This window comes from Elephas maximus, chromosome 18, assembly GCF_024166365.1.
Source record: "Elephas maximus indicus isolate mEleMax1 chromosome 18, mEleMax1 primary haplotype, whole genome shotgun sequence".
NCBI lineage: Eukaryota > Metazoa > Chordata > Mammalia > Proboscidea > Elephantidae > Elephas > Elephas maximus.
The window spans coordinates 45,949,284-45,970,569 of record NC_064836.1 but is presented as its reverse complement, the minus strand read 5'-3'; positions in this window follow the sequence as shown (position 1 = coordinate 45,970,569).

Genomic DNA, 21,286 nt, shown 5'->3' with positions numbered 1-21,286 from the left:
CATAGCAAAGGGCTAAGTGGACATGCCACCCCACCTCCCCAGGGTTCAAACCACAAGGTGCCTGCTCTTTGGATGTGTATATGTATTTATGTGACAAGTATTAGAAACAGGTCTTTGGACCACAACGGTGACTCTGGGCACCTCACACTTCAATCAGAGAGGACCTACTTATAGATATATTTTTATATTTCCACATAATATTTTTTTGGAAAAGGGGCTCTAACACTAAAAGTTATTTTAAAAATATCAAAAACAAGTGATAGATGACAACATTTTACAAACTCAGCATTTATTACATGGTACAGGGCTCTATATGACTTAGCCTCTGCCAGCCTTCTCAACCTTGGCTCCTACTGTACTCTCCCTACCCCAATCATGGCCGGATGCTGCCAACCAATGCTCTTAAAGTTCCCAGAACGCATGTGATGTTTCAAATTTCTGTGCCTTTGTTCGTGCTGTTCTCTCCTTTTGCCTTGGGAGCACCTACATATATTTTGAGATGGTTTTTACCTTCTTTATGAAGACCTTATTGACCTTCCCCATTAGACTTGATCACATCTGTCTTTGTTACTCTGAACATACTCATACCATTGCACTTATATCACTTTTATTTGCATGTGCTTTATCTCTAGAAGACAATAAGCTTTTTCACAGGAAGAATTATCTTCCTTATTTACTCTTGAACCTCAGCCAGTGTCTGACTATTAGAAGATGTAATTTGAATCTTTGAGTGGATACTAATTGGAATGGTCATTTCTAAGCTTAAATGACAAGAGGCTTTGATGAAAGATAAATATTGTTGATGTACAACCTGTATTAGAGCATAATTATGCTTGGGAAGAGTTAATATGTTATGGGTCTTTTTTTTTTTTTTTTATTCTTTTAAAATGCCTTGGGTAAGCATACAGCGTTAGTAGTTTTGTCTAAGCTAGTACCTATTGTGTGTTACAGATAAAGGTGTACTTTTTAGTGCTCTAAAGTCTCAAAACCATTGCAGTTGGTCAATTCTGACTCATAGCAACCCTATGGAAACCCTGTTGGTGTAGTGGTTAAGAGCTATGGCTACTAACCAGAAGGTCTGCAGTTTGAATCCACCAGGCGCTCCTTGGAAACTCTATGTGGCAGCTCTACTCTGTCCTACAGGGTTGTTATGAGTCAGAATTGCCTTGACAGCAGTGGCTTTTGGGTGTTTTAAAGTCTCAAAAAAAAAAAAAAATCCTGGGAATTAAACACAATTATTTTTTATTTCCATTTCTAAAAATCTCTGCTCTGTTGACCAACAGAATTTTTCTTAATTGAGAAGAATTCTATATATCCCTCACTGTATGTTCTGCTTATTTTAGCAAATAAAGTCATTCCGCATCTTTCAGAATGTTTGTTATAGATATATGTAACACATGATACTCAGCTAGTTGTTGTCTTTAGACATATTATTAATGGTAATTTTTAATGTAGTATCAAGAAGAAGGATAATATTTCACCCATGTTAGAAAAATAAACTTAAAAATATGGTTAATGTGCCTGGAAAAATGGTTAGGCAAGAGAAAGATTTATAAATTAATTTCCCCACTAAAAAACAGGAGATATATTTATATTTGAAAGCATGTCAATAAAGTAGAATGCCTCACAGCTGAAAAGTATTATGAAAAATTATCACGGCCTTTAAGAACAAAAACAGCCTGGATATTAAGAAAATAAATAAGTAAATACAGACCAGACCATTTATAAGCTGGAATTAGCATGGACTTGAATTAAAACTTTGAGATTGTTAAAGTTCTTTTTGAATTGTACTAAGATAGGAAAAATCTATTTCTAGACCTGTGATTTATTCGTATTCATTCTATGACTCATATTTATGATTCAATTTGGGGCATTGGCTGGATATACATTCTACACAGAAGGAAAAGAGAAAAAATCTGTTTGTTACAGTAATAATAGAATTAGTAAAAAGAAAACTAATATGTGGAAAAATGAGCAGCTATTAGTATGCTATTTTATCTAAACATAAAAAGCAACTACTAAACTTTGGGGATCCAATTAAATACTGTTTGTGCCACAAACTATAGGCAGTATATGCTATTGTCAAATGTTAATCTCATGTTCAGGAATGATCAAAATACCAAAAACCAAAAAATCTAAAAAAATATTTTAACCTTCAAAAATAGAAGAAAATATTTCCCATGCATGTACACTGTACTTGCATTCCACAGCCACTTATGCCAAGAGTGAAGAATTGTACTGTTAAGTCTTTATTTAGTTGAGCTGAAGGATAAAAATATGTAAAATTCTTTTGATTTTTATCTATATCTATCATCTATCTATCTATCTATCTATCTATCATCTATCTATCTCACCCAGAAAACTATATATCTATCTATATATTGTATTTTGATCGTTCCTGAACATAAAGTTAATATTTGACAAAAGTATATTCTGCCTATAGTTTGTGGAACCAACAGTATTTAATTGGATCCCCAAAATTTAGTAGTTGCCTTTTATATTTGGATAAAATAGCATACTAATAGCTGCTCTTTTTTCTACAGATCAATTTTTCTTTTTACTAAGTCTGTACATACACACACACATGCACACACACACCCATATACATATAATTTCTGGCTTTGAGGATATCCCTGAGTACAATTTTGTTGTTGTTTTTAAGTTATTTTATTCTTCAGTTTGCCAAAAGGTAACTAATATTGAAACTCAGAAACCAATTCCAATTTGTTTGAGTGCATGTCTCATACCAATGAGGCTTTCTATTTAATATTTAAACACATTCATTAATATTTAAACAGCAAAATACTTGTGCTGAGTAAATTCTAACTAAAGTAAGGCAGAAACTATTTCACTGTTCCACTGTTCATAACCGTAAGTTTGGGGTTCTCATATATGAGGGGTTTGTGTGTGTGTGTGTATGTGTGTGTGTGCTTAATCACTTCAAGTCTATTCAATGTGATGTAATTTCCAGATTAAATTTGGTTCTAGTTGAACAGGCAAAAAAACTCAATTTAAACAAATTTAGAACATGACTTAATCGGAATTTAAAATGGCTTTTCTTAAACTTTTGTTTAGCTATATAATTTTAAAACCAAATAAAATCTTCAAGGGAACAGTAATATTTTTTTCAAACTCAAATTCTCAGCCATTGGTATATAAGTCTTTGCATTTTTGTTTAACTTATTTTAGATAGTCAGTTAATATTTTGCCCTTAAGAAACAGTTTAGAGACTTAAGAGGATAAATATTTGCAAACGAAACCCTTTGTTGCTCTCTTAACTGCCTGCATGTCAAATATCAAAAGTGAAGTAATAAGAAGGGTAATGCTTTATGAGGAATAGTTATTCCCCAGATCCTTAGGTTTAGTTGATTAGAACAAAAGTCCTAGTGTACCAGGTGGTCCCATTAGAAATTTGTATTTTAAATGACAATCAAAAATAAGTTGTAGGTAAATTTGAGTTTTTAGATAAGGACAAAGACAGTGTGGATTAAATGGGATATTTAAGAGCAGTCTGAATCTAGCTCAGAATTACCCTGGAAAAGCCAATAAGGCATATTGAATATAATTGCCAATGTCTTCAATCTATTGAAATAATTTGAGAGAATGTGTTTTAAAGGGCATGAAATGATTGCAAATAAATATTATTACATGAAAAAAAGCAAGCTACAGAAAGAGTGTATGGAATGGTACCTTTTATCCTCAGGATTAGATTCATAGAACATATCTAGAAGGAGAAAAAAACTTGTAAGATTAATTGCCCTCGGAAGGAAAACAATGGGATGGAATGAAAGAAATTTTTTCATCTGTATATTCTTTTGAAAATGTAAAATTTGGCACCATATGCACGTATTGTCTACTAAAAAAACAAACCAGCAAAAACACAGATGCCCAGGACCCAGTCCTACTGAACCAGAATCTCTGGTGTCTAGACGAGGCATTTGAATGCATATAAGCCCTACCTCCTATTTGGTACTTGCTGCCTTCTCTTAAGGCACATGAGAATATAACTTTCATTCCCTGAACTAGAGACGTACATGGGAGGAAGTCTTATGCTTCCTGGTTTTCGCAACATTTCCAGCTTAAAGAAGAAACCACACAATCCTATTGATCAGTGCGGTGCAGTAGTATAACTGCCATCCTCCTATTTTCTTACATTACAATCAGAGGTCTTCATAGATAAATTTCAATGTAACAGGATTATAAGACTATTAAAATTTTCAATTTCAAAGGGCCAAATATCAGTTAAGTGCCAACAATATGGTATTCTCACCAACGTTTGTGTTTTGCAAAGAGAAATTGTGAAGGCCTTGGGGAGGTGTGAGTACCAGACTCAGAGGGAGTAGCATTATATTACAGAGAGACTTATCCTCTCTAGGGTGATAGATGTGGGGCTGCCCATGGTTCCCAGCTTTCTCTTTTATCAATTTGTCCCCAGCGGGGTGCACTTGTTCAGGTTTTGCATGACATCCATGAAGATCAAGTGCCCCACCATTTTCTTCTTTTGGACACAATGCTGCAATTCAGGCCCCTTCCAGCCTTGAGCCCATCTCAGATCACTGATCAGTTCTTTGAGGTGTTCTTCAAGATTTCCCAGGATTTGGTATTGTCTTTTGAACACTGCCTTCTTGTTCCATTGATAAACCACTCCGGGGTGGTACGTGGGAAGGTGGTTCCTGCTCCATAAGGATCCAAAGAGCCAGCCTCCCCACAACCAGCATCCTGTACATTTCTGAGAGGAAGAAATGGATAGTTCACTCAGGAAGAGGATGGAGGCGGCATCCTACCTTCTCCTCTTACATGGGACCAGAATGGTGGGAATCAACTGGGCCTTTCCCAAGCTGCTTTCTCAATGTATGGTTTAAAAATCACAACAAAAGGTAGATCATTCATGCAATGAAAAGTAACCCTTGTACCTTTAGTTGTCATTAAGGGGAAGAGGGCCCTCTCATATCCTCTGGTACTAACTAGATGTTTTCTGGACATATTGGTGAAATGAGGGTGGGAACTCCATAAAAGAATTAGCAGGTCACTCCATACCTCATCCCATATGTACATAAGCTCATTAATATTAAATCGAGTTTGTGCTAGATGGTCTCAATCTTTTCTCTAAATTATGGGAAGAACCTGTCCCTGGACAGGGACATGTACAAGGATATAAGTGAAATCTGGGGGCTTGAAAAACAAGGATAAATACAATAGGCTTAAAGAAGGGATGAAGTATTGAATCACTGCTAATCTGAATGCTTGCTAATATAAGTTTGATAGAAGGCATGTCCTTGCCTAGTTTTTCCATTAGGCTATAAACCCATTAAAGGCAGACCCTTCTTATATTCCCCGGGAGTTCCATGGACTAGAATGTGTTACAAAAAGCTTTGTTGAGTAAATTTGAAAAGGTGCCCATATTTGCCTTGGTCTACTAGTTATAAACTTGATTCCTGCATGTGAGGGAAGGCCTTTACTCCAATGCAAGGGCTAGTTTAATAGTTTGAGTGACTTTTCTCTCTGACTTGTCACTCACCCAACCACCATATTCCTTCTTGGGCAAAATGTTGAATGACACAGAAAGCATAAAAAGCAGATAGAAGGAATACACGGAGTCACTGTACCAAAAAGAATTGGTCTATGTTCAAACATTTCAGGAAGAAGCATATGATCAAAAACCGATGCTATTGAAGGAAGAAGCCCAAGCTGCATTGAAGGCAATGGACAAAAACAAGCCTCCAGGAATTGATGGAATACCAATAGAGACATTTCAACAAAAGGATGTAGCACTGGAGCTGATTACTCGTTTACACCAAGAAATTTAGAAGACAGCTACCTGGCCAACCAACAGGAAGAGATCAAGATCAATATTTGCGTCCATTCCAAAGAAAGATGACCCAACAGAATGCAGGAATTATTGAAAAAATGTCATTAATATCATGCACGAGTAAAATTTTGCTGAAGATCATTCAAAAGTGGCTGTAGCACTACATTGACAGAGACCTGGCAGAAATTCAAGCCAGATTCAGAAAGGATGTAGAATGAGGGATAACACTGCTGATGTCAGATGAATCTTGGCTGAAAGAAGAGAATACCAGAAGGATGTTTACCTGTGTTTTATTGACTATCCAAAGGCATTGGACTGTGTGGATCATAACAAATTATGGATAACATTGCAAAGAATGAGAACTCCGAAACTCTTAATTGTGCTCACGAGGAAGCTGTGCATAGACAAAGAGGCAGTCGTTCAAACAGAACAAGCGGATACTTCGTAGTTTAAAACCAAAAAAGGTGTACATTAGTGTTGTATCCTTTCACCATACCTATTCAATCTGTATGCTGAGCAAATAATCTGAGAAGCTGGACTATATGAAGAAGATCGTGGCATCAGGATTGGCGGAAGACTCATTAACAACCTGCAATCTGCAGATGACACAATCTTGCTAGCTGAAAGCAAAGAGGACTGGGAGCACTTATTGATGAAGATCAAAGACCACAGCCTTCAGTATGGATTACACATCAACAAAAAGAAAACAAAAATCCTTACAACAGGGCCAATAAAAAACATCATGATAAGTGGAAAAAAGGTTGACATTGTCAAGAATTTAATTTTACTCGAATCTGCAATCACCGCCCATGGAAGCAGCAGACAAAAAAATCAAATGATGTATTGCATTGGGCAAATCTGCTGCAAAAAAAAAAAAAAAAAAACCTCCTTAAAGTGTTGAAAAGCAAAGACATCATTTTGAGGACTAAGGTTGCCTGACCCAAGCCATGGTATTTTCAATCACCTCACATGCGTGCAAAAGCAGTACAGTGAATAAGAATGACGGAAGAAAAATTGATACCTTTGAATTACGGTGTTCGTGAAGAATACTGAATATACTATGGACTGTCAGAAGAAAGAACAAGTCTGTCTTGGAAGAAACCCAGCCAGACTTCTCCTTGGAAGTGAGGATGGTGAGACTTCACCTCATATACCTTGAACATGTTATCAGGAGGGACCAATACCCCCAGAAGGATATCATGTTTGGTAAAGCAGAAACCAAAACTCAAACCTGCAGCTGTCTAGTCAATTCCAACTCATAGCAACCCTATAGGACAGAGCAGAGCTGCTCCATAAGATTTTCATGTAGCGGCTTGTGGATTCGAACTGGTAACCTTTTGGTTAGAGACCAGGCTCTTAGGTAAAGTAGAGGGCCATTGAAAAAGAGGAAGACCCTCAATGAGGTGAATTGACACAGTGGTTGCAACAATGGGCTCAGATATAATGATTGTGAGGATGGCGCAGGACCAGACAGTGGTTAGTTCTGTTGTACGTAGGGTCGCTGTGAGTCAGAACCGACTCGATGGCACCTAACAATGGTAAGCTGCGGTAGGAAGAATTCTGAGATGACTCCCAATGACCCACAACCTTATGTTACTCTCTTCCCTTGAGTGTGAGTAGGACCTGTAACTTATTTCTAATCAATGGAATATGGCAATGGTATTGGAATATGGCTCCTGAGATTATGTTGTATGGTAAAGGTGAAGATATTTTGCAGACATAATTATGGTCTTTAGTCAGTTGACTTTAGGTTAATCAAAAAGGAGATTATTCTGGGTGGACCTGACTCAATCAAGCAAGCTTTGTAAAAGAAGGTCTAGAGGTCAGAGATGGAGAGAGTCAGGGGCTTTGTCTTTCCTTCCAGCCTTGAAGAAGCAAATCACTATGACTTCTACAGCTAAAAGGAAATGTATTATGCCAACAACCAGGTGAGCTTGGAAGGAGACCCTCAACCTCAGAGGAAACACCAGTCCCAGTTAACTCCTTGATTCTAGCCTGTGAGAGCCTGGCCAGAGGATCAAGCCAAGCCAGGCCTAACCCATGGAAAACGCGAACTAATAAACATGGGTAATTTTAAGCCACTTTTTAAGGGGGTATTTAAGTTTGCAATAATTTATTACGTAACACAGAAAACTAATACACAAGTCTATGAAATTTTGTAAGTCTATTAACTTTGCACCACATAAAGCTGGTGCATATATCCTCATGTATTGCACGCTGCTTAAGGGAAGAGCTCATTTCTGGTTCTGTTTACAACTAAGTGCCTTCACGTAGCATATAAAAATATTCCTTAAATGTTCTTTGTATTAATAAATTCATGGCTGAATTTGTTTTTATAGTGCCCTTGTTTTTCAGTTCAATCCTTATGGTATCAAAGTGCCCTTGCCTATTCCGATTTTATTCCTTCTTGCTACTAATCACAACTACAGAACAAATTGTATCAATTAACCAGCTACGTTTTGATTATAATTAGCAAGCTTTAACATTGTGTTGTCTGGGGGAATTTTATCTCTTTGGGTTTGGGGTTCATGTGAGCTACTCAATGTATCTTCTTTCATATTTAATCATAAAGACATTCTTCCTTGGAGCATAATCACTCGTCACTTGACAATTGTTAAGGCATTCTTAAAGTGCATTTCCCATAGATGTTGTCCAATTAGAAGTACTGCTAGATACTGTTGCATTATACATTCTGTTACTCAGGAAAAACTGAACCACTCAGGGTTCCATGTTACAAATGTCAAAAATCAATTCTGCCTTTACAAAAGAAACAATCATATTGGAAATTTACCTGACAGCTCACAGAATAAAAGAAAGGATGGAAAACAAAGTTTGGGAAATGGGTAGGAACCGGAGGGGCTAGGTGGCTAGGACCCCAGACAAAGAAATCGCCTTCCAGCAACGAGGGCAGTGTGCTGCTACAGCCTGAGCCGGACAATGGACACTACTCATGATGTACTGACCACCACCATCTCTACCACTTCCCACCCCCACCAGAATGAATTCCAAACTGTCTCTGTTTCTCTGCCTTACTAGGTGAATATTCAACGGGCTTGAAGTAGCATCTGGTTGACAGAGTTCATTCTACGGATCTGAGACAGCATGTATCTGGCATTTTTGGCTTCTGCGGCAGGAGGTGGAGCTCTACCTCTTATCAAGACTCACACAAAAGTCAATTGCCCAAATATGGGTTCAGATAGTGGGCTACCCCTACCCAAAAACATGACCTCTGACACACATCTACTGCAAAATGTTGGTATCTTCTAGAAGAAGGCTCCCAGAATTTGCCTACTAGTATGTATTTTTTTTTTTTTATGTGCAGCTATGGGTAATTCCAATAAAGGAGAGTGAGGATTCTGCAAGCTTTAAGAAGTGCCATTTGCCCTTCGAAGTTTTTTTTTTTTTTTTTTTTTATGTTCCTTACTCTCAGCCTGACTATTGTAGAGACTCTGGCTACAGGACTTTCTGCTTGCAGCATGCAGGTATTATTTAAAACTAGCCAATATATTCGTGATCATTCACTTTGAGTTTTCAGTTTCCATGAAACAAAGTAAAAGAAAGGTCAAGTTTTTAGGATTTTCATTCAGCAGGCTCAAAACTGGGACCTGAGTGGGGACCTTTTTATTTTTTCATGTTTTAGATAAACACTTATTCTACTATGCTATCAAATTTAAGCTTAAAAAAAATTACATTATTTCTCCAAAATTCCTTGTTTAGCTGAATACCTTATATAGTGTGGGTATTCAATGCTCAGTTATGTATGCTGAATGTTTAATAAGCAAGCTTTCATTTTCTTTAAAGGGTGAAAGGAAATGTGATACGTAAGCCCATGCCTTTCTCCCACCCAGCGAAACACCCACACGGATCAGACACCCAAATGTGATGACACTCAGAAATAACGGATGTGTCAGCATGTTATCAATTGCTCTTACTACCATTCTTTCTCTACCAAGGCCTATAGCAGGTGTCATCTTCTATCTGAAACTTCGCTTTTTTCTTCCCAGACTGAGTCCATTGCTCCTTCCTCTGGGTTCCAGTAGTTATTTGTAAATAAATTTCCTTATTAACCAATGAACTTCCATTGTCTATATGTCTGTTTCTCCCACCAGACTGTGAATCATATCAGCGTAAAGACCCCGTGTTATTCTGGCAGTAAAGTATTCTCTATTCTGGGTTTCCAAATGACCTTGAATATTACTACATTTTTTTCTGTAGCTGACTGCTCACCAGGTTGCAAGCTCCTTCAGGGTATAGTTTTCTCATCTTTGTTCATGATACTGAAATTTAAAAGAGCAAGTAGGGAGTGACCATCAGTTTGTCTTAAATGAACTTGACACATACAAAACATGGACTGAATTTTCATTTATTTGGCAAAACTATTTTACTTTTGGAACACCAATGAAACTTTTGTGTGTGTGTGTGTCTGTCTGTCTGTTTTGGATGTTAATGTTAATCCCATTATGCCATGTGAAAAAGAGTTAGCATTACCCTTTGAAGAAAGAAAAAGATAAATATGAGGCTTGAATATAAGCCCTTAGTATAAGAATGCATATCCTCTTCATCTTTTACTGCACTTCTAATAAAGATCTGCAGAAGTGAGTGCTAAATAGATACCACAATATGTCTTTTCAAATTCTTTTTGAATAATGATGGCAAATGAGCCTGTTGCAAAATCCCTAACATTCTTTTAATCAGCATATGTCAAAGCTAAGACACCGAGTTCTTTACCTTTCTCCATTCAATACATATTTTCTGAGTCATTATTCTAATTACAAGTTTTAGTACAGTCACTTACCTGCTGTGTTGTGTTGTCAAGTCACTCAACTACTCTTAGACTAAGGTTTGCGCAATGGTTTAAAGTGCTTGGCTGCTAACCAAGAGGTTTGTGGTTTGAACTCACCAGCCATTCCGGGAAAGAGATATGGCAGTCTGCTTCCGTAAAGATTTACAGCCTTAGCCTATGGAGCAGTTCTACTCTGTCCTATAGGGTTGTTATGAGTCAAAACTGACTGGATGGTGCATAACAACAACAGCAACTACTCTCTGAGACAAGACAGGACATACAGATCCTAAAACCCACTGAGTGGTGGTTAGTAAGGGTCAAATGAGACACACTGTATGTTTAAGTAATTTATATATGGTAAAGTTTTTTTAAAGGATATAAATAAATATAAAACCTGTACCAAATCCCTTGCCGTCGAGTTGATTCCAACTCATAGGGACTCAGGATAGAATTATTAATGCAATAAAGTTGTATTTCTTAAATAGCATTATGGTTGTCTATCAGACCCAATTCCTAACTTCCAAAATTTCTGTACAACCACTGTATTAACTCATAACAGTACCATATATTAGGATTGTCCTTTGCTGTCTTGAGAATACTTCAAAATAAATTATCTTTGGTATTTTTTGTCTTCTAACAATAGAGAAGGTAGAACCACATTCTCTGCTTTAGTTTTTTATCCACACGTTTCTAGGGCTCCACTTTTTAATGTGATACAAGACCATTTCTAAATCTAGAGCTCAAATAGCTTTATTAATAAAAGATATTTTTAAAGATTTATTTTAATAAAATATAAAACCCATTGCCATCAAGTTGATTCCAACTCATAATGGTCCTATAGGACAAAGTAGAGCTGCCCTATAGGGTTTCCAAGGACAGCCTGGTAGATTGGAACTGTCAATCTTTTGGCTAGCAAATGAACTCTTAAGCACTATGCCACCAGGGTTTCCATAATAAAATATATATGATGTATAATTTATCAGTTTTGAGTGTACAATTCAGTAACATTGATTACACCCATGGTGTTATGCAACCATCACCACTATTTCCAAACTTTTTCATCACCCCAAACAGAAACTCTGTACCCATTGAGCAACAACTCCCCTCCTCTAAACACCTGGTAGCTCCAATTTACTTTCTGTCTCTATTAATTTGCCTGTTCTAGATATTTCATATATGTATAATCACACAATATTTGTTCTTTTGTGTCTGGCTTATTTCACTTAGCATAATGCTTTCAAGGTTCATCCATCTTATTGCACGTATTAGAACTTTGTTCCTTTGTGCAGCTAAATATCAAATAGCTTTTGAATGGTACTTGGATAAGGAAGAAATTTTGATTCAATTTATTTCTACCCCAATTTCTCAAAGAACCACATATACATGATACCTGAGAGGCATAGCTTCTTAGTTACCTAGTGATGCTGTAATACAAATATTACAAGTGGGTGGTTTTAAAGAACAGAACTTTATTTGCACAGACTTCTGGAGGCTGAAAGTCCAAATCAGGTTCTTGGGCATGCTGATTCCTTCCTCACTGGTAGCCCTGGGTGTTCCTAGGTTCCTTGGTTTGTAGATGATCCTCACATGGCATCTGTCTTCCCGTGTGTGGGTGGTTTCTAGGTCTCATCCGCTCTTTTTAATCAGAAGTGATTAGATTTAGAACCCACTCTACTGCTGTATGATCTAATCAATATAACAAAGAAAAACCTACTTCCAAATAGGATTACACCAACAGGTATACAGGTTAGGATTCTAACACATATTTGGCAGGGGGCACAACTTAATCTATAACACATAGAGAGCTGCCAAATCATTTTTTTCCTAGTTCTTACAAAATGTGTGATGGCAATGGAAGTCCACACAATAGGTTTTAAGTTTTTGGACCTAGGACTGCTTTATACTCTTAAAAATTAGTGAAGACCCCAATAAGCTTTTATATCTGTGAGTTAGGTCTATCACTATTATAAGTTAAAACTGAGAAATTAAAAAATATTTATCATTATACCATTTTAACATAAGTTGTACTTTTATGAAAAAATAACATATTTTCCCAAACTTAAAAAAAAAAAAAATTTAGGGAGAAGAGAGACATTCTTTAACATTTTTGCAAATCTCTTTAATGTCTGGCTTAACAGAAGACAATAGAATCCTCTGAACTGCTTTTATATTCAATCTCTTGCCATATGTTGTTTTGGTTGAAATACATGGAAAAAATCTGGTCTCACGAAGATACACAGTTGGAAAAAAGGGCACCTTGTAGGCTCCCTGAAGGGGTCTGAGGACCTCCAGGAATCCATCAAGCACACTTTGACAACTACTGGTCTGCAGCATAGGGCGTCTAAGTGCAGAAGCTTTTAAGTCAGACAGACCTTCTGCCTGGTTTCAAACTGGTTTAACACAAATTGTTGCTTGAACGCCCTTGGGCAATTTACTCAATCTATAAACTGCCGTTTCTTCCTCTATAAAAAAGAGTGTAATAATTCCAACTTCCTGGGGTTCTTGCAAGGATTAAATAATAAGTGTAAAGTACTTGGCACAGGTCCTAGCACATAGTAAATGCACAAAAATAGTTGTTATGTTGAGTTGATTCCAACTCATGACTACCCAGTTTGTGCAGTATAGAACTGCTCCATAGGATTTTCAAGGCTGTGATTTTAGGAAGAAGATTGCCAGGGCTGTCTCCTGAGATGGCTCTGGGTGAGTTTGAACCACCAACCTTTCGATTAATAGTGACATGCTTAACAGTTTTGAATCCCATATCCGCATTGAAAAAGAAGCCCAGAATAGTGATGACAACTGATATGACAGTAAGGTCAAGCTTAGAGTGAAGATCCTGAAATCAAAACCATAAAATTTAATTTTAAAATACGCTACCCTATTTTCACTTGTACAGGGCTTATTCCAAGAAATTATCCCCATTTAATTAGGGGGTAACATGATAGTGCAATCTGATGCTATGTTAGATTTCAACAGAACCATGCAGCTAACCTTACCATAAAAAAATTCAATGTGATATTCTTGATGAAAAAATAGACCAAACTAATATGTCAAGATAATAGTAGATTATTGCATTAATATCTTATTTTACAAGATGATATTCAATACACTAATCAGTTGCCGTATAGTCAGTTCCGACTCTTGGAGATCCCATGTGCGTCAGAGGAGAACTGTACTCCACAGGGTTTTTAATGACTGATTATCCAGAAGTAGGTCGCCAGGGCTTTCTTCCAAGGCACTTATAGGTGGATTCAAACTTCCAATCTTTCAGTTAGCAACCAAGCGCATTAACCCTTCACACCATCTAGTGACACAAGTTGTTGTTGCTGTTAGGTTTTGTCAAGTCAGTTCCAACTCATAGCAACCCTATATACAACAGAACAAAACACTGCCCGGTCCTGCACCATCCTCACAATTCTTGCTATGTTTGAGCCCATTGTCAAAGCCACTATGTTAATCCACCTCATCAAGGGTCTTCCTCTTTTTTGCAGACCCCGCCAAGCATGATGTCCTTCTCCAGGGACTGGTCCCTCCTAATAACATGTCCAAAGTATGTGGGATGATGTATCGCCATCCTTGCTTCCAAGGAGCCCTCTGGCTGTATTTCTCCCAAGACAGACTTGTTCGTTTTTGTAGCAGTCCGTGGTATATTCAGTATTCTTCCCCAGCACTATAATTCACAGGTGTCAATTCTTTGGTCTTCCTTATTCATTGTCCAGCTTTTATCTGTATGTAAGGCAATTGAAAATACCATGGCCTGGGACAGGCACACCTTAGCCCTCAAAGTGACATCTTTGCTTTGCAGCACTTTGAAGAGGTCTTCTGCAGCAGATTTTCCCAATGCAATATATCTTTTGATTTCTTGACTGCTGCTTCTTCCATAGATGTTGATTGTGGATCTAAGTAAAATGAAATCCTTGACAACTTCAGTCTTCTCTTTATCATGATGTTGCTTATTGGACCATTTGCAGGGTTTTTTTTTTTTTTTTTTTTTTTTTTTTTTATGTTGAGGTGTAACCCAAACTCAAGGCTGTCAGTAAGTGCTGACTCCATCAGTAAGTGCTTCAAGTCCTCTTCATTTTCAGCAAGCAAGGCTGTGTCATCCGCATATCCCAGATTGTTAATGAGTCTTTCTTGAATCCCGATGCCTCATTCTTGTTCATATAGTCCAGCTTCTCGGGTTGTTTGCTCTGTATACAGATTGAATAAATATGGCAAAAGGATAAAATCCATGTGCACACCTTTCCTGATTTTAAACCATTCAGTATCCCCTTGTTCTGTTTGAATGGCTGCCTCTTGGTCTAAGTACAGTTTCCACATGAACACAGTGAAGTGTTCTGGAATTCCCATTCTTTGCAATGTTATCCATAGTTTGTTATGATCCACAGAGTCAAACGCCTTTGCATAGTCAATAAAATATCTTTCTGGCACTCTCTGCTTCCACCCAAGATCCTTCTGACATCAGCAATGATATCTCTCATCCCACATTCTCTTCTGAATTCTGCTTGAATTTCTGGCAATTCCCTGTTGACATACTGCTGCAACCATTTTCTAATTATCTTCAGCAAAATTTTACTTGCATGTGGTGTTAATGAAGTTGTTTGACAATTTCTGCATTCTGTTGAACAGAATCCAAAAATGAATATTTTCTGCTTACTACTTAAGTTTTCTTCTTTTTTTCCTACTTGCTATAGGATCATTTGCCCAATGATAAATTTCTGAATTCTCATATCTCTAGTATGTATTTAAAGAAATTAAAGACTTTTACACTTGAATGTTGTGTCTTTTCTCCTGTTTAATTGAGAATACAAATAATCACCATGGTTCTTAGACCGGAGGTAAAATAGCTGTCTAGTAATAACTAAACAAGATCATTGGATATGATTTGATGTATTGAATTACTGCAGAAATGTCAGCAGAACAGTTACTTCTTGGTCTTCAGATATTGGACTTCACTTGACCTAACTATGTTGCTTGCCTTGTTTTTCTAGACTGAGAATATACGATTCCAGCTGACTAATTCTTCTTGGTGCTCACCTAATGGTTTTAGCATACCTACTTATAGGTTGAAAACCCTGGTGTCATAGTGGTTAAGTGCTACGGCTGCTAACCAAAGGGTTGGCAGTTCGAATCCACCAGGGGCTCCTTGGAAACTCTATAGGGGCAGTTCTACTCTGTCCTATAGGGGCACTATGAGTCAGAATCAACTCGAAGGCACTGGGTTTGGTTTTTTTGGCTTACTTATAGGTCACAGAGATGCCCTAATAATAGTAGTGAAAACTAGCTCACATATATTTAGTACCTATGCCCTGGTGGTCCAGTGGTTAAAGCACTGGAGTGCTAAAGGAAAGGTCAGTGGTTCGAACCCACCAGCTGCTCTGTGAGAGAAAGATGTGGCAGTCTGCTTCTTTAAAGATTTAGAACTTTGGGAATCCTATGGGGCAGTTCTACTTTGTGCTATAGGGTCGCTATGAGTCAGTATTGATTCCACAGCAGTGGGTTTGGTTTGTTTATGTGCTGTAAGATGAGTTCCCTAGGTTGAAAGGCACTGAAAATACGTAATGGACTCAAGTATACCAATGATCATGAATATGGTGCAGGACCAGGCAATAGTTAGATCTGTTGAGTCAGAGCCAATTCAGCAACTTACAACAATAATCACAAATTATGTGCCTTGCCATGTTCTAAGCACCTTACATGTACTAAGTCATTTAATCATCCAAATAATGTTATATTATTTTTCCCGTTTTATAAATGATGTAACTGATGAGTGAACGTATATCAGTAAGGGTCCTGTCAGAAAAATAGAATACTCTCTAAGTGTTTAAAACAGGGTTACTTAATTCAGGCCATAGGTTTTAAAGGTAATGGAAGAGCTGAGAAGCCAAACAGTACAGTAAGTTAAGCCAGAGGTTAACAATTGCAAGAAGTTATTACCACCTTTCATTTGGAGGCATTTAGGGAGAAGTCAAGGTTTCCAGCGAATCTTAGGACCCTGTGATGGTTACTGTTACGTGTCAACCTTGGCTAGACTATGATTTTCAGTGGTTTGGCAGACACTGGATTGGTGCTCTTCCATTATGTAATATAATGTAATCACTTCCCATTATGTGATCTCATGTGATCAGCCAACCAGTTGAAAGGGTGTGTTTCCATGGGGGTATGGCCTGCCTCCAGTATATAAATGGATATTCTGGTATAGCTTGTACTTTCTCTTTCTATCTCTCTCTCTCGACCCTGCACTCTGTCACCCGACCTCTGGTTCTTGGGACATAAGCCTGCAGAAGTCTTCAGTCTTCCACCTGACTCACAGATTCGGAACTTGCCAGTCCTTACATTTGTGTGAGCCATTTCCTCTCAATTGTGTGAACCATTTCCTTAAAGCAGATTTCTCTCTCTATATTTATATATATGTTTCACTGGTTTTGCTCCTCTAGCGAACTCAGATTAAGAAAGGCCCTGTCTCAAGGAGGAAGCTGGAACCAGGGTGAGTCACTGTGGTGAGAGATGGAGCTACAGAAAAGACATAGCCCAAGGAGAGTCCACCCAAAATGAGAGGGAGAAGGAGAAATAACCTAGCTTCTCCCTTTCCACCACACTTCAATACCTCACCTCTGCCTCTTGCTGGCCAAATTCATTCTGAAGCCAGCTGACCTAAAGAGGGGAATATGCAGGGGTAGTACTTCCTGTGATTCAGAGCAGAGCAGTAGAAGTGCAAAGAATGCATATAGGCAAGGACTATTGGGTTTGGTTTTTATACAAAAGGGTTAAGTGACTTGCCCAAGGCCACAGGGTTAGTAGGCCCTGTGGTTATTGGGAATTTGTATATATGTAGTGATCATGTCCTCTGAATACAGGAGAGACAAACCTTGGGAAGTGACATTAGTCATTTTTTAATATGTTGTTCCCTCTGCTCAGATGTTATTAGGATGATTTCAGGGAAATCTGCGACTATCACTGTAAAAGGGGAGGCGTTTGACTCTTGAGTACAGTATAAATGGAAGAAAGGAAAGAAATGAGGGGGCAAGTGTCTGGGGCCTCTTAGCCATCTTCGCCATAAGAGTAGGAATTTGGGCATGTTCAAGGTGAGGGAAGCAAGAGGTAACAGGCGAGAAACTTCTACTTGCGCTGGCTCTCAGTTGATAAAGTGTGGCTATTTCTCTATATAAACCTTGCTTTCTAAGTAGACCTTGCAGAGCAAGAGTTCAGAATAGACTAGGTTCCTTGTTCAATTCACAGAATGCTTTCCTCCATAACAATTTTAATTGTAAGTGTCAGTATTGATAGAGAATGTTGTGATACTATTCTTTAAGACATCTCTTACTAATAATCTGTGTGCTCATGGGTATAGGGCAGGAAAAGGAAGATTCGACATGACAAATGTTTGAAATGCACAATGAAGCAAAATAGATTGGCTATGACCAAAGAAGCAATATCTGGTGGCTCTCAGGGTATGAGACACCATTGAGAGTTGGAAATCCTAATAATGCCATACTTTGTCATGTTCAGAACCACAAAGCTGTCCACTTGGAATGAGAAAGTAGAGTTGGGTGTGTGCTGTAAACAGCATAAATAATTTTGTTTTCTCTTCTTCATGGCTGCCCAGTTAATTCAATAAGCATTTCATTGCACATGTATTAAGCAGACGATCCTAATGCAGATTGTAATCTATAAACACTCTATCACTGAATAGTACCATTGAGACATCATAGAAACCTTTTCTTCGAATTATTGCTTTTTGTTTCCTTATTGGGGAAAATAAAATTATTTCTAAGATATCAGTCCGGCATTATGAATGAGATGCCTTCCTAAGTCTGCCTGTAAGCTGAATTTGCAGGTGAGTTGGAAGAGGTACATACGGTTTTTATTTAGCATCAGTTAGTCAAACGTTTGTCTTAGTATATAGCATATATCTCACCTTTCTATGCATATGAAACACTTAAGAAACACTTCCAAACCTTACAATGCTTTCACGAGCATCACAAAATAGTGCCTGCGTTTGTTATTACAAACCATTGTATTTAACTTACATTTTTAATATAATTGGCTTTATGGTAGTATATTCTTTAGTACAAGCTTTCTGTAAGTCAGATGTTTTTAACTGGGGACTGTCTGTATACCTAAAGGAGGAAGATAGTTCTGATTTTTATCCAAGTACATTTAACAACTATTCTTTTGTCATGAAAATTGTTCACATCTACCCTATGAATTGAATGCTGCTCTTTTACTAACGGCTTACAAATGTGTTTTGGTAACAGAAGACTTTTGGTCTCCGGGAATGGATTCTCAAACCCTTTGTCAACAGAAAGAAAGGAATACTCAAGATGGAGGAGTACTAATTTCTTTAGTTCACATACAAAACACAACACTGAAAATTGTTAGAAACAGCATTTTGATGCAAAATAAATCTGTTTACTTTTAGACCTATGATTAAAAAACAAAGAAATTCATTTTATATGAAATCTATCACTTCATGTTTTTATCTGAATGTCCACGTTCCAGAGTAATGCAACAGTATACCAAAAAGAGTTATGAAATAGTATCCTCAGGGTATATAACTCCTGCAACCATATGTATTAAATCTGAGTCCTGAGCAAGAAAACTGGCATAGGGACAGATTTTGAAAAAGAATTAGGAAGTCCTCTCAATGGGTTTTATGTGCAAACTTATCTTAAATTCTCAAATTTCCATCTTGTACTTTTGCACTTGTGTGTTAACCAAAAGGTTGGTGATTAGAACCCACCCAGCAGTACCGTGGAAGAAAAGGCCTGGCAATATGCTTCTGTAAAAGATTATAGCCAAGAAAGCCCTATGGAGAAATTTTGCTCTGTAACACTTGGGTTGCCATGAATCGGAATTGACTCAATGGCATAAGACAACAACAACAATATTTAATTCATTCCAATTGTAAGCTTTCTAAAAAGAAATACAAGTAAGGAAACTTGAAAGTTTCTCCTCAAAGTTCTAGAAAATTACAGCAAGAAAAAGTAAGTAAATTATAGGAAATTATCAGAAATGAACTGGAAATCAAAGATCCAAGTAGGTAAATCTGTCTACCCTATGAAGAGTTCTGGAGTGCCAGGCGGGAGCTAAGGAGACCTGGGGGTGCAGGGGTTAAAGTGTCTGACTCCTAACTGTAAGGTCAGTGGTTTGAAACCACTAGTGGCTCTGTGGGAGAAAGATGTGGCAGTCTGCTTCCGTAAAGATTTACAGCCTTGGAAACCCTGTGAGGTCACTATGAGTCAGAACCGACTCTACGGGAGTGGGTTTTAGGTGGCTGCTAACCAAAATGTTACAGGTTCAAGTCCATCTGTAGGCACCTAGAAGAAAGGCCTTGTGATCTATTCTGAAAAATTAGCTATTAATAACCCTACGGAAATCAGTTCTATACTGACACATGAGTTGGAATTGATCTGACAGCAACTTTTTAAAAAATATTTTTCATGAAGAGATTTATCTTTTTTACCTGTACTAGCAGTATGAGGCCCTAGTTTAAAAAAATGTATATGTATATTTGTAGAGCTAAAAATTTTAACTCAGAGGAACACTGTATTGCCAAATTCTTGAAGCTAAACTTTAATGTCTGTCACTTTTTTAACCATGGTCCTAAATTTTTATGCTAAATTTAACTTTCTTAAGTTTAAATGTTATGAACCTGACAGATTTAAAAAAATACACATCTCTAATGCAGAGATACATGAGATTAGCATGTTGGAAAGATCTTTGGGCTGTAAGTGAGGAAAAATGGGCTCTTGCATGCTATGCTTGACACGTCACCCTTTTGGGGCCTCAGTGTTCTCCCAAAAAGATTTTTGCACTTGATGAGAACTGTTGCGTTATTCCTAATATTCTGAGTTTCCAACCATTCATGACTTTTCAAAAAGTTCTTACAAATAGGTAGGCCATCAATAAAATGAAATTTGCAATTTCTCAAAATCAAATGAGCAAATAAATATGAAGATTCAAGGGAATGATCACAAAAGGTGGTTGAAGGTATGTAAAGGGCAGACCAAAGAGGGTCGTAAAGCGTACAGGATTGTACAAAGCTTTATTTTAGAGTTACTATGATCCATGCTTATTAAATAAAACCAGATACTATTTCAGTTATCATTTACTAAACTTGCTTTTGTCATAGGATTAAAAGTTCTACCTGGATTTGCAGAGGTGTGTACCGTATTTGAGACAATATGAGCTCACCCCTCACCCTGCCAGTCCCCAGTGTAGCCCATGAAACTCAAGATGTTTTTCCAGCTAAAGATTGCTTTCTCAACGTTATATTTTCCTTTCAATTCCATATATAGTCAAGTATTTCACTTATGGTAGTTCATTGTTTGCTTAATATTATTAACTGGAATATTAGAATTATGTATCGTCTAGATAGTGATCCTCCTTTATAATGTTGTTTGCAGTGTAGGCCATATGTCATTTCCATTAACAGAAGCCCTGATGCTACAGCGGTAACCAAAAGGTCGGCTCAGACCCACCAGGAGCTCTGCGGGAGAAAGATGTGGCAGTCTGCTTCCCTAAAGATTTATAGCCTTGAAACCCTAAATCTCCGGGGAATAAATCCTATTTTTCTAGAACCTAGTAGAGACTGATGTATTTGAATGAATGAAGTAGATGGAAAAGGTCAATATTCATTTATGTAATGATTAGTCAAGTACATTTCAACGCAAGGACCTCTGACAGTCCTT